Below are 18,351 nucleotides of genomic sequence, written 5' to 3'. Positions count from 1 at the left end.
GATCAGGGTCCTGTGAGTACAGCCCAATGTTTCCACTGTAACAGACAGGGACAAACAGGGACAACAGACAGTCATCGAACAAATTACTACTGTTGTTAGTCAGACAGAACAGCACTGTCCTGAGTCCTCAAACACTAAAGAATATTCAGACTCTGATTTCATCTGTGACCTCTCTTCTCTTTTTGCAGAGCAGCTTTGCCCATCATCATTCCAGGCCCCGGAAAGTCCCTAATGGTCAGACCAACCTCTCACACAGGAGATTACCATTGCACCTCTGGTGGAAATGGTACCAGAGAAGAATCAACAGTCTGAGTAGCCTCTACCTCCAACTATGATAATAGTATAGTTGGTAGACATACCAACCACTGTGCATGCACAGCAACTTCCAGCCATTGGGCTAAATCCACAAGGGATGCTGGAACCTGGTAGCAGTTGCGCACCATCAGCATCAAAGAGCAGAGGTGAACGTGCTACTCCATCTTCTTCTTGCCACAGGAATGCTCTTTCTCAGCATCAGAAAGCTTCCAGACAGCCTGAATGAAAAAGAAAGAATAAAAAGAAACACCACCAAGTGGATGGATACCATTTTCGTCCACTCCACAAGAAATGATCAAGAGGAACAACAACTATTACTGCCATACTTGTCAGACCAACCAGGCGTGGTTTAAGGTCAAGCAATGGTAGAAATGGATGAAAGCATATCCAAACACCAGGCCAACCTCCCAGTCAACAACAAGAACAAGCAACACTGGAGTAAACCACACTCCCGGCAGAGCAGTGAACCAGATCTGGAAGAGTTATAAAGCCTCCAGACCCCCTGAACCTTTAACTTCAAGGACTTGAAGGGGGAGATGGGGTAGTGAGAATGTTGTTAATGTTAACACTGTAATAGCAATAATGTGAGAATAGAATTAAGATTGTAACAATAAGATTAATGCACAAAACTTATAACAATGTAAGACTTGGAAGTAAACGAAAGTAACTCTATATCCAGGGGATAAAGACTTTGCGGGGAGGTGTAGTAGAAGGGTCTGGTACATAAAGGGTTAATGTGTGACTGAGTACAGTACCACCCACACAGTGATGTAAGGAGACACCTGATCCAGAGGCAGAGTCTGTCTGGAGATAGACAGAGTTGGGTTATGACCTAGAATGGGGTTGGCTCTATAGAAAAACCTTCTACTGTAAATATATACATAGTTCTGAGTTTTTATTTTATTCATTCAGAGGATGTGGGCTTCGCTAGCTGGGCCAGCATTTTTATTGTCCATCCCTAGTTACCGTTGAGAAGGTTGTGGTGTACTGCCTGCTTGAACCTCTGCAACACATGTGGTGTAGGTACACCCACAGTACTGTTAGGAAGGGAGTTCCAGGATTTTGACCCAGCAACAGTGAAGGAACGGTGATATATTTCCAAGTCAGGATGGTGAGTTACTTGGAGGGGAACCTCCAGGTGGTGATGTTCCCAACTATCAGCTGCCCTTGTGCTTCTAGGTGGTGGTGATCGTGGGCTTGGAAGGTGCTGTCGAAGGAGCCTTGGCAAATTCCTGCCATGCATCTTGTAGATGGTACACACTGCTGCTACTGTGTGGTGGTGGTGGAGGGAGTGAATGTTTGTGGATGTGGTGCCAATCAAGTGGGCTGCTTTGTCCTGGACGGTGTCCAGCTTCTTCAGTGTTGTGGGAGCTGCACTCTTCCAGGCAAGTGGGGAGCACTCCCAACTTGTGTCTTGTAGATGCTGGGCAGGCTTTGGGGAGTCAGGAAGTGAGTTACTTGTTGCAGGATTCCTAGCCTCTGACCTGCTCTTGTAGCCACAGTATTTATAGGGCTAGTCCAGTTCAGTGTCTGGTCAATGGTAACCCCCAGGATATTGATAGTGGGTAATCCAGTGATATTAATGCCATTGAATATCAAGGGGCGATGGTTGGATTCTCTCTTGTAGGAGATGGTCATTGCCTGAAACTTGTTTGGTGCGAATGTTACTTGCCACTTGTCAGCCCAAGCCTGGTCTTGCTGCATGGACTGCTTCACTATCTGAGGAGTTGTGAATGGTGCTGAACATTGTGCAATCATTAGCAAATTTCCCCACTTCTGACCTTATGGTGGAAGGAAGATCATTGATGAAGCAGCTGAAGATGGTTGGGCCTCGGACACTACCCTGAGGAACTCCTGCAGTGATGTCCTGGAACTGAGATGACTGGCCTCCAACAACCACAACCATCTGCCATTGTGCTAGGTATGACTCCAACCATTGTAGAATTTTCCCCCGATTCCCATTGACTCCAGTTTTGCCAGGGCTCCTTGATACCACACTCTAGCAAATGCTGCCTTCACTTCAAGGGCAGTCAATTTCACCTCACCTCGGGACCTCAGCTCTTTTGTCCATGTTTGAACCGAAGCTGTAAGGAGGTCAGGTGCTGAATGGCCCTGGCGGAACCCAAACTGGGCATCAGTGAGCAGGTTATGGCAAAGCAATTACCGCTTGATAGCACTGTTGATGGCCCTTTCCATTACTTTACTGATGATGGAGAGTAGATTGAGGGATGGCAATTGGCTGGTTGGATTTGTCCTGCTTTTTATGTTCAGGACGTACCTGGGCAATTTTCCACATAGCTGGGTGGATGCCAGTGTTGGTGCTGTACTGGAACAGCTTGGCTAGGGGCACGGCAAGTTCTGGAGCACAAGTCTTCAGTACTATTGCCGGAATCTTGTCAGGGCCCAATGCCTTTGCAGCATCCAGTGCCTTCAGACATTGTAATATCACATGGAGTGAATCGAATTGGCTGAAGACTGGCAGCTGTGATGCTGGGGGCCTCTGGAGGAGGCCGAGATGGATCAACCACTCGGCACTACTGGCTGGAGATTGTTACGAATGCTTCAGCCTTATCTTTTGCACTGCTGTGCTGGGCTCCGCCTTCATTGATGATGGGGTATTTGTGGACCCTCCTCCTCCAACGAGTCGTTTAATTGTCCACCACCATTCACGACCGGATGTGGTAGGACTGCAGAGCTTAGATCTGATATGTTGGCTGTGGGATCGCTTAGCCCTGTCTATCACTTGCTGCTTATGTTGTGTGGCACACAAGTAGTCCTGTGTTATAGCTTCACCAGGTTGATGCCTCATTTTTGTGCTGCTCCTGGCATGCCCTCCTGCAATCTTCATTAAACCAGTATTGATCCCATTGCTTGATGGTAATGATAGTGTGGGGGATATGCTGGGCCATGAGGTTACAGATTGTGTTGAGTACAATTCTGCTGCTGCTGATGGCCCACAGCACCTCATGGATGCCCAGTCTTGAGTTGCTATATCTATTTGAAATCTATCCCATTTAGCACAGTGGTATTGCCGCACAACACGATGATGGAGGGTATCCTCAATGTGAAGGTGGGACAGTACCACCACACCATTGCCCCTTTGTTAACAAGACTTGCTGTTAACATACCTCAGACTCTTAGACTACTTCATAGTTTCTGAAGCAGGATACTTCAACCACATTTCAAAAGTATTTCATTGGCTGTAAAGTGCTTTGGATCATCCTGATGTCATGCAAGGAGCTAAAGAAATTCACACTTTTCTTTTGTTCTTTTTTCCTTTGTCCATCTAATAGGAACCAACAGCTTTGATTTGGCTGGCTTCCTTCTGATATACCTCAAATAAGCCTCTCTCAGTTGTAATATTGTAGCAAAATATGGCACACCGCCTTGCACTCCTGCTCTGCGGTTTACTTAATTTACTAGCAGACTCACCCTAGCAACCAACTTATTCCAGCATGTTGGCTTATGCAAAAGGTCTCACTGTTACCACATTGAGTACGATCACACGGTACTGCTTGAAGAAGATCATCCAGCAGCCATCCACGCAGCTTACTGTCTCTATGGACCTAATCTTGAATGTTTGGACTGTTGCAGGATGTAAATATCAAAATAACTCCCAGGATAGCTGTAGGATGGTGAAATTAACATCACTCATTCTGCAATAAAAACAGAAAATGCTGGAAATACCTAGTAGGTCAGGCAGCATCACTCATTCCATATGTTGACTCTGTATTATTGTTTTTTGTTTAACTTTGGTTTGCTATATCTCAGCCTGATGGTGTCTACACTCTTGGGAATGTGGTGCTTTTAAAGAACCTTTGGTGCTGTAGCTTGGTGTCAAAAGAGTAAAGGAGAAAGGAAGTTGATTACGGTGTTTTTCCTGTTCTTGGTCTAACTGAATGCTGCCTTGCTCCTTTTAAACATGGCAGGTTTCTATCCTGAATGCATAACTGATATGGATTGAATCAAAGTCACAAATGAGGTTCCCTGTGACTGTGACCTTTAATGCCCCTTATTCCTCTCATCGTCCTTGAATTCTCAGCAGACTTTAACATGGCCAACCACACACTTCTCCTCCAATGCTTCTCCTCTGTTGTCCAGCTCAGTGGGACTAGCCTCCGTTTGTTCCACTTTTACTTATTTGACCATGGTCAGGGCATCTCCAAAGGTTTCTATTGCCACTCCTGCATTGTTACTTCTGAAATCCCCCAAGGATCTATCCTTGGTACCCTTCTCTTACTAATTTAAATACTGTCACTTAGTGACATTATCTGAAGTAGGCGGGGTGTTGGGGCAGTGGGGGAAGTGTGATGTTAACCTAATCTGCCTGGTGGGAAGTTGGCAGAGTGAGGAATTTGGTAGAGTCAGATAGGGGAAGACAGTGGCCTAGTGGTAATGTTTCTGGGCTAGTAATCCAGAGCTCCAGGCTAATTCCCTGGGGAAATGGGTTTAAATCTCATCACTGCAGTTGCTGGAATTTAAATTCAATTAATCTGGAATTGAAAAGCTAGTCTTAGTATTGTTGGTTGTCATAAAATCCCATCTGGTTCACTAAAGGCCCTCAGGGAAAGTAAGGGCGTGAGGAAGGGTCATATGGACTTGAAACATTAACTCTGTTTCTCTCTCCACACATGCTGTCAGACTAGCTGAGTTTTCCAGCATTTTCTGTTTTTGTTTCGGCTTACAACAGTTGTTATTTACAGTGAAAGTCAAATGTGAATCTTCCATTGATTAGCCCATTAGAACTGGCAGAATATGCCTGACAGAACAATAAAAACCAAGGCTTCTGATCCTAAAACACTTAATCACTTTCTGCGCACTGATTGAATTTTTTTATGTGGCAGTTACGCAAGATTTTCAATAGACCCATGCAATAGAACAGTATGAAGTTCCTGACACCAGTGTAAGTGAGACTGTTATACAGAGACCATCTCCCATTACCTTCAGTTTGCATAACTGGCAGTAAATCGTTTGCTGCAGTTTTGTAGCTTGGAAAGATGAAGAGCAATAGAAGCTGATAAGACCATTCTGCCTATCAAGCTTGCCCTTTGACAGACTGCATAGAGCCTAACCAAGCATTTACTGAACAATAGGCTTTATCCTTGCAAATACTTCCTGAACCGTCAGTTCAGGTCTCCGTATTACAGAAAGGATATTGAGGCAAGGAGATGGTGCGATTTACAAGAATGATGCCAACTGAAAGTTGAAAGCTATATGAAAGAATGAATGGACTGGACCTCTTTTCTCTAGAAAATGGAGCTGACCTGATAGAGATCTTTAAAATTTTGAAGGTGTTATGATCCCCATAAGACCAATAACATTTTTTTAAGGAAATGAATCTCCTGGCGACCGATGGAAAGAACCAAAGGACAAGAGCTCACATTTTAAGACTTATACTGCAACAAAAAAAACCAAAATCAACATAGACTGAACATTACTCAACAGGCAACTAATATATACACCAAACTAAAGAATACTTTCACATTAAATAACACCACTGAAATATGCCTCACTAAACATTTTTATTTTATGCTATGCTTCTGGCTGATATGTAGCATTAAAGGTTACGTCCCAAGTTGCCCCCAGTTTTCCAGCAGGCACTTTTCTCCCTACCACAACAGGTCAAATCTTGCATCCCACCTTTGGCAACTCCTTGTTCCTTAAATCTCCAAAAGTCCTGTCTGTTACGTCCTCTTTTTGAACAGTGAACCAGCTCTCAGCAACATTTTGCTTAGTTGCTAAATCAAAGACAGTCTTCCCCTGCTCTACATAGCAATAGCTGGTTTTATCTCCCTCTCTTTCTCTCTCTCTATCTCTCTCTGTGTGTCTCTATCCCAAAAAGGAGCTATCCCTTTTTCTGAGTCCAGGTGTGAAAACCATCATTTGATTTTTAATAGATTTTGGTTTGCGTTTCTTTCCCCATGACAACCAGGTCACATGAGCCTGTCTCTGGGCAGAGGTTTCATATAACTACCATCCCATATTCAGAAACTTCTGTTTCACCTCAAGTTAAAGTAGCTATTTTAAAACATAATTGTCTCATAAATTCTCGCACTCGTAACAGAAGGTGTTTGATAGGGTAGATGTAGAGAAGATGTTTCCACTTGAGGTGGAGTGCAAAACTTGATAATATAAGATGTAATCAATCCAATAAGTAATTAAACTGAATCTTTCCAGAGAGTAATTGCAATAAGGAGCTTGCTACCATATGGAGTAATTACAGTGAATAGCATTCAAAAGACTGTACATTGTGGGGTAAAGGAATGGAAGGGTATGCCGTTAGGGTTAGCTGAGGTGGGTTGAGACGGTGCATGTATGGAGCATAAACTCTTCATGGAACAGATGAGTTAAATAGCCTATAAATTCTATGTAATTCTATGTACCTAATAATGGATTTTATCCCCACATATTTAGTCTCTTGAAAGTTCAATATAAGTACTTCATGAACTGCAAAAGTAATTAAGTAAAACTACAGAAAATCTATTCATCCAACCCCTCTCCACTTTCTACTCTTCACCCAGCACTTCTTCACACAAAGTATATTGTGGAAATCTGCAATTTGTTTCCCCAAAAGTTGTCAAAAATTTCAAAATGGTAATTTCTTACATAAGGGTATAAAAGGTTCCACAAACAACAATGGCCAGGTAATTTGTTTTAACACTGTTGGCTGAGAGATAAATCTTGGTCAGAACACTGCTCTTCTTCAAAATGTGCAATGGTATCTTCTAAGTTGAAAAACTTTATTGACAAAGACTTTAAGCTGGAGTCCATTCCACATAACCTCTCTTTGTGGGAAAATATGAAACAAAATTCTAATGATCTATTTTACCATTTTCTGCTAGTACTATATTGGTAGATGGAATGCATTGTTAACATAATTACACTTTTAAAGATGTTAATTCAAGATCAGCTGTAGGAAATAATCATATTATAATCAGAATCTTTAATGGGATGAACAAGTGAACAATGATTGAAAAAATAACACATCTTGTAAAAATGGTATAGAATTTCATTTAATTAAAATTTAGCTAAATTAATGTAAGTGATGAGGAAATTGAGCCCTAACATATTTCCCTTGTGAATTTCAGAAGAAGCACAAAGCCTGTACATCGTCTAATTTAAGATCAAATATTGAGAACATGCAAATGCGATTACACTTATATAACAACAGTCGTTATATTACAAAACTTATTTAGTGTTTAATTTTCATAAAATATTTAGGATGGAATTGTCCTAGGTTTGCACTAAGTGCGGTAGCGAGCTGGAAAAAAAATGCTTTACCTGCTGGCTGCAATGGTGCTTCTCATGCCATATTGTCCCAGTCCCACCTCATTAATCATGCATCCCAGAAAACATGCCATTTTGATGGTGGGCAGGGTTCCATATTGCCCAGGATGCCATCATCTCACCGCTTCATCACGCCAGGCATTACATTTAAAGTGTAGCTGCACAAACACCTCTCAGTGCTTCCAGCCCAGGGCTGCTGCAAAGAAGACATGGTCCTGAAAGGCAAGAAAACTGCAGCCCCCAGGGTTTAGTGATGCATCCCTCGAGCACCTTTTGGATGCCATGGAGGCCCGCCATGATGCCCTCTACCCACGCTCTGGCCATTGGAGGGACATCAACATTACAACTCTGGCTTGGTAGGCAATGGCAGTGGTGATCAGTGCCAATGCTGCACAGAAGAGGTTGGCCATCCAGTGCAGACAGAGGATGAATGACCTGCTGTCAGAGTAAGGCAACCATCCCATCACTCTGAGCTCACACACTCACAAGGCCATCACACGTTCACTGGCATTTCACTCACCTCCAGTTCCAGGGACGTCGTCACTCACTCTCTCACACACACCTTCACATCTCTATCTGGCCTCATCTCCACTGGAGACTACCTCCTTAGCCCTCACCATCTTGAGGCCACCTGCACAGATCAAATTTTGTCCCCACATACACCCTGAGATACCTCACTTCCCTGGTACAGCCCTTACACTGCAGCCTCTTCTCTTGCCTGAAGCCACTTCTCCCCCTTCCCCAAGCAAGCCCTAGCCCTGCAGCAGTTGAAAAGCCATCCCCACCTTATGCTGGTCTGGTAGGTAGAGGCCTGCACGTGAGCCCCACCTAAAAGTACTGTTTGCGAAGCCTGGCACTGATGATTGAGAGTGCTGCCCGAAGCAAGGTAGGCAAACAAACCTCGAAGTCCCAAGTGAAATGCAGCTTACCGGCTGCACGTTGTTTATGTACAGTTGTGAAACTTGGATGATCCAGCGTGGGGCGATGATTCTGGTGAGCTGGGTTTATAATGATATGCAGATGTATTACAATAATGTTCCCGATGTCTGACAGTGGGAAACGTAGCCCACCATTGATGGGCAAAGTGTACAGGCATGGAAAATTCCACTCTTATTTTGTGTTTCGTGTTGGGGCCATTATTTGATGTTGAACGATCCATTTTTAATTCCTTTTTTTTGTCAAACTTCAATGGAAACTCTGGGTGTATTTCAGGGTACATATTCTTAGTTCACCTGTTTCTTTGTACCGCTATTCAGCAACACACAGAAAGTTGCCACTTTGAGACTCCATAAGAATGAAAGAAAGGAACTTGCATTTATTTCTTAGCTGTGGTTTCATCTCTCTGGAACTTTCCTCAATGACTTGTAAGGGGCTGGGCTTTCATACTAACTTAGGAGGCAAAAGATAGCTAGGGGTTATAATCAGGGACTCCCAGAGGCTGGAGTCTCGAGTCCTGCTCCACAGTTGGGAGCTGGCAATATAATTACATGGTACAATGATAATGAAGATGTTGACTAATCTGAGCAATCAATCTCTACCAAATAGTCTACAACAAGGGGTGAAACCCCAGTCGTGGAGTGCTTTGGGAACCATAGGTCCAAAGTCATTTTTTCCTCCCAAACACACTGCACTCACCACACCTCACACACTACGTGCAAAAACATTAATTTCTGAAAGAAATCTTATCTAATTTGTATTTGAATGGATCAATACAATCTGCTCCCATTGTCTCCCTAGTAAACCTATTCTATATATTAGCCATTCAGCCACTGAAATATTGCTCGTGCGGATTAGTTTTGAATTTACCCCCTTCCTCTACCTTCAATAGCAGGCTGTGTCCTTTGGTTCTACTGTTTAGGACATGGGAAGAGTTCATTTTGAATTCAGGGGGAACAAAGATAATAATTTTCTTGCAATATACTTAAAGAAAAACAGATTACGGGCAACTGAGGATGGGAGGGAAGCTAGAATTTAGGTTGGACAGCACCAATTAGACTCTGAGCTGGTTAGTTTATTCTTGGGGAAGGGGCATGTCATGCCATAAATAAGAAATGCCTTAGTTTCCAAAGTGCAGGGCAAGTGATGAATTAGGTTTATCAATAGAAATTATTGGTTTTCCTATTAAATATTGCAGGAGGACCCAGGTATTGTTGATTATAAATATTATTTATAATATTCTCCAGACTTAATTGATCCTGTTATTTAAAATAAGAATATAATTACTTCTTTAGTTTGTGTCTGTATAATTTTTGATCTCAGTGGAGTTGGAAATTAAGCTTTTTTTCAGTTTGCAACCATTGACAGGCAGAATGTTGCAAAGTACAGCCAGGTTAGAAGCAGTGTTAATGTTCTTCTTTATATTGTAGCAGCCTAATCAGGCTAGCAGAAAATAAGGCCAACTCATTCCGGTTTAGTTTTTAGTAATGTATTTTCATTTATTCTTTTCTTTTTCCTTCCTGGAAGGTTATTATAGCTTTTGTGCTATAATGTAAAACGGGTGATTGGCAAATCTGCAGTCTGTTTTACATATCCCTGATCTTTATCTCCATTGAAGTCAGTGCAAAAGTAATCAGCAGAGATGTAAAATGGGCTGTAAATGGGATGTAAAATGTTGACTCAATATCAGTCATTTTACACTATCACACAAAGTTAGGAACTATCCTACCATTCATCTTGTACCACAGCCAGGCTTGGGAAAGACCATGCAATCAAAGGGCCTTGGAATAAATTAAATTATTTCAATACTGACTTCTTTTTGATTACTTTTAAAAGTAGAAGTGTGTATTGAAATAATTGACTGCTAGGATGATCTTTTCATGCAACTTACCACTGGCAATGTATTTATGTGTGTGTATACACATGTGAACTAATGAAACAAATCAGTGATTTAAACTGCTTAAACTGGAGATTTGAAGTAAACAATATAACATTTCCTATAATGCAATGAGGTGCTTTGAAGTGAATAAATGTAAAGAAAGCGCTGTAAATCTTAAATGGAATGAGAAATGCACAGCACCTGCTTTGGATAGGGAGAATACGAACAAGACAAGTATCTTCAGCCCCTCAAGTCTGTTCCATCATTCAATTAGGTCATAGCTCTACTGTATCTTAACTCCACCTATCCCATTTGGGTTACTTTAGTTTTACCACCTTTGTCTAACAAAAGTCTGTCAATCTCAATTTTGAAATTTCCAAATGACCCTTAACTTCAACAGCTTTTTTGTGGGAGAAGGTTTCAGAGTATGAGAAGAAGTGCTTCCTGTTTTTACCTCTGAACAGCTGAGCTCTAAGTCTCTGAACTCTCCCAGCAGAGAAAATAGTTTCTCACTATTTACCTTATAAAATCCCTTATTCATCTTTAACATCCCAATTAGATCACCCTTAATATTCTATATTTAAGGAATCAAAGCCTATTCCATGTAATCTGTTTTGATAATTTAATACTCTTAATCTTGGTATTATTCTGGTGAATCTTTGCCACACTCCCCTCCAAAGCTAATATATCTTTCCTAAGGTATAGTGCTCAGAACTGAGTGCAGTACTGCATAAGGGACTTCACCAGAGCTCTGCAAATTAACTTTCACCCTTTTGTAATTCAATTTCCTTGAAAAAGACAAACATTCCATTTACATTTTAATTTTTTTTTGTACATGCCCAGCAACTTTTCTATACTTGAACACCACCCCCCCCAAACTCTCTGCTCATGCACTATTACTAGATTTTCACCAATTTGAAAATACCTTGATATATTTTTCTTAGTTCCAAAGTGGATGGTCTCATACTTCCAGATGTTTCATTCATTTTCATGTAATGTCTTCGCCCAAAATGTTAACCTTGCTCTTTTCAGATGCTGATGGAGTTGCTGCATATTTACAGCATGATCTACTTTTATTCCCCATGCCATTTACTGCAAGTCACATTGGGAATGTCTTATGAATGCAGGCACAAGTTCTTAATATTTGCTGCCACTTTGCACAATAAGTAATGAGACATAAAAGTTTTATTGAACTGGCAGTAGTATTAGTCCAGTCCAGTGCTCACTTCAGAAAGAATCCTTTTGAAAAAGGCAAATTTTCTTCTTTGAATGATCATTACACATGGAGTGGACTTCCAGAGAGAGTAATTGAGGCAAAAACACAGTAAGCATTAAGGAAACAATTAGATGCAGCAGTAGGTAGAATGTAGGGTCTTTCTTGTTGAATAATTCAGATGGGCCAAATGATCTTGCTCATCCGTAATTATCTTGTGAACTTGTGAGTTAGAACAATAACTTGAATTTATGCAACATAATGAAATATTCCAAGGTGCTTCATAGGAGCTTAATTAAACAATCTTGTGACACATCACGCTAAGCCCAACTGGTTGAATACTGTCCTCTAGGGAAGGAAACCTGCTGTCCTTACCTGGTCTGGCCTATATATAAAGTCAGTATCACAGCAATGTGGTTGACTCTAAAAAGCCCTCTGAAGTCATAGAGTCGGCAAAGAGGGAGGCCATTCAGCCCAGGGAGTTCATACAGTCTCTTGTAGAGTAATCCAGTTGGTCCTGTTCCCCCACTCTATCCACATATCCCTGCAAGTTTATTTTACTTAAGTGCCCAGTCAACTTCCTTTTGAAATTATAATTGTCTCTGCTTCCACCCTTTTTTTAAGCAGTGAGTTCCAAGTCTTTACTACTCGCTGTGTAAAATGTTCTTCTTTACGGATGACCGCATCATTTGCCCAAAATCTTAAATCTGTTCCTCTAGTTCTTTTACCATCAACATCTTCTTTTGTCTACCTTATCTAAACTTGTCATAATCTATCAAATCTATCAAATCTCCCCTTCAACCTTCTTGCTCCAAGGAGAACAATCCCAGCTTCTTCAACCTAAATTAAAAGCAAAATACTGTGGATGCTGGAAATCTGAATAAAAACTGAAAATGCTGAAAAAGCCCAGCAGGCAGGTTTGGCAGCATCTTTGGAGAGAGAAACAGAGTTAACGTTTCGAGTCTGTATCCAATTCAGAGCTTTGAAGAAGAGTCAAACAGTCTTGAAACATTGAGTTTTTCCAGCATTTTCTGTTTTTAGTTCTTTAACTTAACCTTGCATCTAAAATCCTTCAATCCTAGAGCCATTCTAGTAAATCTTCTCTGTGCCTTCTCATGTACCCTCACATCCATTCTGTGGTGACTAGAAGTGGCCTAGTGAACTACTCAAATTGTCCAACATCACCACCTCAGGCCATTGTAGGATCAGTAATAAATAACAGCATTGTCATATTCTGAGAATGAATATATATAAAGTGAAATAAATCTGTGCTTGGGTATCTTTTTATTAAGCTCCTAGTTTAAATCTCCATGTTGTATGGATAAATGAAGACCATACTAATATTAAGTTAAATGTTGTCAGGTTTAGAGGGAAATATCATTCATCTTGTTATGAACGTGCCTATACTGTGAACATAATTAACAGAAATTTGTGCTGCTTCTTTTCAGCTCTGCCTTCTTTGGTGTATGTTTGCCTTGTCATATTATTATGACTGATGGCCTGAACATCAATAGTAACACCTGCGTAAGGGCTAATGGAGATCATTTTAACTTTGGATAATGATGTAAAGTGGGTGCTATTGAATTGACTGCCTATTAAACAGCGCACCCAATTTTTTCTTGGGTTGACTTCAATGGAGAGAATAATCGGGATGGTGCATAATGGGCGGTTTATTTGATATCACACATTTGAAACCCTCGCCCAAAGTTAAAATAACCCCAATGTGTTTGCAACATGTGCAGTAATTTTGGTCTTCACTATTCTTCTTGTTGCTCTGTGTTTTGGTCTCAGTTTCCCCATTTCCCCACATACCCGTGCTGTTTGTTTCAGGTAATTTGATGCACTGATTGATTCCATTCCATTGCCATAATGCTGGTCCTGAACAGCAGCTAATAATGACTCCTTTATTATGGAGTTAAAAATTTCTGCTGCATAATTTATAATTAAGAATGCATATTGCAAAATTACCTCTGATTTTCCATCCTCTTAATTTTAATCAATGCAATATTGCAGGCTAGGTAAGCATTATTTTGCAGAATATGCACAAGTCAGGAGTGATGCAGTGGGATATTTAGCCCTGTTAGTCAAGGCTTTGAGTTTATGGAGGAGCTTCCAACTGCTCTTTAACAGTCAAATATACTACATATTAACCAGTTCACTCCAAGTGTCAACCTCAGGAATGTGGAAAAAAGTTAGCCTGTGTTGGCTTTGGCTCAATGGTAGAACTCTCACATCTGTGTCATTTTGTTGTGGGTTTAAGTCTCACTTTAAAGCCTTGAGTTTATTGTGCATTCCTAATCATTGTTGAGTAGGTGGTGGTAAGCTTCCTTCTTGAACTTCTGAAGGTACGTCCACAGTACTATTAGGTGGGGTTTTCCAGGACTCTGAGCCAGTGACAATGATATATTTACAAATCAAGAAAATGTGTGACTTGGAGATGATAGATGTTGCAGGTGTGGGAGGTAGTGGTGAGTAGCTTTGCTGAGTTTTATTATCTCTTCTTTCATGCGATGTGGGTGTAACTGGCAAGGCCAGCATATGTTGCCAATTCCTAATTGCGCTTGAGCTGAGTGGCTTGCTTGGCCATTGCAGAGGGCAGATAAGAGTCAACCATATTGCTGTGGGTCTGGAGTCACACCTAGGCCAGACCAAGTAAGGACGGCTGATTTCCTTTCCTAAAGGAAATTAATGAACCTGATGGGTTTTTACAATTGATGATGGTTTCATGGTCACCATTACTGAGGCTAACCTTTCAATTCCAGATTTATTTATTGCATTTATTGAACCCATGTCCGCAGAGAATTCGCCTGGGCCTCTGGATTACTAGTCCAGTGACATTAGCACTACTCCACCATCTCCCCCTATAATGCATACCATGCATCTTGCAGATGGTACAGACTGCAGCCACTGTGCACTATGGTGAAGGAAATGGAAGTCTAATTTGATGATTATGGCAGCAATCAACCAGGATGGATGTTGTCAGGCTTCTTGAGCACTGTAGAAGTTTTACTCAGCTAGGCAAATGGATGGTATTCCATCAGGCTCTTAATGTGTGAGTTGGAGCTACTGGAAAGGCTTTGGGGAGTCAGGAGGTGGACAACACTTGCTACAAAATACCCAGCCTCTGACCTGCCCTTGTAGTCCAGTTAACCTCTGGTCAATGGACCCTGCAAGAATTTGAGGGTGGGGGATTCAGCTTTGGTAACATTGTTGAATGTAAAGGGGGTGTTTTTGCTTGGCATAAATGTTACTCACCACTTATCTGCTCAAGCCTGAAAGTTGTCCAGACCTTGTTCCATTTTCTGAGGAGTTGAGAATGTAACTGAATACTATACAATCATTAGGGAACATACCCACTTCTGACATTGTTATAGAGGGAAAGTCATTGATAAAGCAGCTGAGGATGTTTGGGCCATATATACTCTCCTGGTGAATTCCTGCAGTAATGTCCTGAGACTGACGATTGGCCACCAACAACCACAACAACCTTCCTTTGTGCTAAGTTTGACTCCAGTCAGTGGAGGGTTTTTCCCCTGAACCCCATTGACTTCAATGTTGCTCGGGCTTCTTGGTGCCATACTTGATTAAATGCTGCCTTAATGTCAAGGGCAATTACTCTCACCTCACCTCAATTCAATTTAGTTCTTTTTTCAAGGTCTAGGGTCAAATGGCCCTGGCGAAACACAAACTGACAATTCATGAACAGATCATTGGTGAATAAGCGCCACTTGATGACATGGTTGACTTCCATTGCTTTGCTGAATTTGAGTAGAGTAATGAAGCAGTAATTGGCTGAATTGGATTCGTCCTGCAATTTGTGTACAAGACATACCTGGGCAATTTTCCACTTTGTCGGGTAGATGCCAGTGTTGTGCTATTGCAATAAATTGGCAAAGGTCGCAGCTGATTTTGGTTCACAAGTGTTCAATATTACAACTGATTATTATCAGGTCTCCAGCCTTTTCAGTTGTTTATTGATATTATGTGGAGTGATTGTGCAATTGTCACTCCTGCCACTACCATCATGGACAGATACATTTGCACCTGATAGACTGGTGTGGACGACGTCAAGTAAGGACCACCAGTGGAAGGTTAGATGGATCATGCTCTCGGCACTTCTGGCTGAAGATAGTTGCAAATACTTCACCCTTGTCATTTGCAATGACCTACTAGGCTCCATCATCACTGAAAATGGGGATATTTGTGGAACTGTCACTACCTGCAGTAGGCTGAGTCTGGCTGATATGTCCTTCAGGACTTGGCCAGTTTGGTCAGTAGTGGTATTGCTGAGCCACCCTTGGTGATGAACATTGAAGTCCCCCATCCAGGGTACATTCTGAACCCTTGACACCCTTAATGCTTCTTCTAAGTGGGGTTCAAAATAGAAAAGTACTGACTTATCAGCTGAGGGAGAACAATAAGCAGTTATCTGCTGGAGGTTTCCTTGCCCATGTTTGACTTGATGCCATGAGACTTTGTGGATCCTGGAGTCAATGTTGAGGGCTCCCAGGACACTGCCTCTCAACAATACCATTGTTCCACCACACCTGGTGGGTGAGAACATGTCCAGGAATGCTGATGGAAGAGCTCATTGGTGTGCTTCTTTGACAGTGTCTGGCTGACTGATCTGTGGGACAGTTCTCCAATTTTTGCACAAGTTCCTAGATGTTTGTGTGGAGGACTTTGCAGGGTCGGCTGGGCTCATTCACTGATTAATGTCATCATGTTTTATTCTCATTGTTGTTTGTAGAGGTTTGACATAACTGCTAGGCCATTTTTGAGGGTAGTTAGGAGCCACCCACATTGTTGTTTGTGTGGAGTCACATATAAACCAGACCAGGCAAGGACATCAGATTTTCTTCCCTAAAGTATATTAATGAATTAAATTGTTTTTTTATGACAATCTGACAGTTTTGTGGCCACCATTATTGAGGCTAGCTTTTTATTGCAAATTTATTTAACTAGCTGAATACAAATTTGCTAGCAGTTGTCATGGGATTTGAATTCATGTCTCTGGCTTCCTCATTCAGTAATATAACCATGAAGCTACTGCACCCTCAAATTTTACATCCAAGATAGTGCAACTTCTAGGAGTATGACCAGACATAGAATTATACTTACATTATATTTATCTTGAAAAGAGAAGGCTTTAGAAATCTTTAAAATTCTGAAAGGTTTTGATCGAGAGGATACAGAAAGAACGTTTCTGCTTGTGGAAAAAGCATAACTGGAGGCCATCAATATAAGATAGTCAGCAAGGAATCCAATAGGGAAATCAGAAGAAACTTCTTTACCCAAAGAGTGGGCACTTACTTTCCTTTGACTGCACCTTAAAAACTCACAACCTCTACCAGCTAGAAGGACAAGTGCAGCAGATGCATGGGAACAACACCACCTGCAAGTTCCCCTCCAAGTCACACATGATCCTGATTTTGGACATTGTTGCTGCTGTTCCTTCATTGTCACTGGGTCAAAATCCTGGAACTCCCTTCCTAACAGCATTGTGGATGTACCTACACCACACGGACTGCTCACCACCACCTTTTCAAGGACAATTAGAGATGGGCAATAAATACTGGCCGAGCCAGTAACACCCACCTCCCATGAACTAATAAAAAAAAACTTACTACCACAGATAGTGGCTGAATGAATAGTTTGGATGAGTCTAAGAGGAATCTAGACAAGCAAATGAGGGAGAAGGGAACAGAGGGCTACCATGATAGGTTTACATCAGGAGGGATAGGAGGAGACTTAAATGGAGGATAAGCACTGGCATGGGCATGTTGGGCTGACATATATCCAGCATATCTGTGACATATATCTTATGTAGTCATATGTAATCCAGTATAGAGCTACAATCCATTTTTGACAGAAAACTGCAAATGACCTATTGATAAGTTTGGAGTACTCTTCTTGTATCTAAGAAGGTAAAAGGCAATCAGTCCAAATTCAAATATTTTCCTGACATATTTCCATATCATTGAAGAAGTGAAAAGGAGACCTTTTATTTAACTGTTAATCTTATAATGTTACCCTTAATGATTCTTAATGAACTAATGATTTGTATTGCACTGACAATTGGTCAAAACAAATTAAACCTCAGACATGAAACCAACAACCTGCAAGTGCCATTATTACAGATGCGATAGATTTCTTTCACAGCTGCAATCCAATTTGGTGCTCAGATACAACAATTCTGCACTGCTGTAGTGTTGTTCTGCAAGAACCCCCTAAATACTTCAATCAGATTCCGGTCGTGCTATCGAGCTCACATAGAAAACCTTTATTCTGGATCTGAATGAATTGCATTGTCCAACAGCCAATTTGTGAGAACAATATATCATCTATTTGGGGGGCAATTTTGTTTAAAAGCACTTCGTTCTCGCTCTGATATGGGACAATTTATCCGCCACATATTTCATCCAAACGTAGTTGTCCAGTAATTCATATGCAGAGTAGCAACAACCGTGCTTTCCGCCGTGTCCTTGCAATGCAGGTAGAAAAACTATGGCTATAACTCTGCATCTCATTCAAAACACAACCAGAGATCACTCGCCTCAGACGCTTGTATTTGTGAACTGGCACATAAATTTAAGTTAAATTATTCCAGACAAGGAAATGCTCACGGACAGCAGGGATAATAGCAACACCCAAGGGATGTTTATTTGAACTGAGAAAATAAAAGGACGCCAAGCTAGAAGTTCAAATTTGTGCCTCCGTG

This window comes from Carcharodon carcharias, chromosome 8 (genome assembly GCF_017639515.1).
Source record: "Carcharodon carcharias isolate sCarCar2 chromosome 8, sCarCar2.pri, whole genome shotgun sequence".
In the NCBI taxonomy this organism is placed as follows: Eukaryota; Metazoa; Chordata; class Chondrichthyes; order Lamniformes; family Lamnidae; genus Carcharodon; species Carcharodon carcharias.
The sequence above is the reverse complement of the archived record's forward strand: the minus strand, read 5'-3'. Positions refer to the sequence as shown.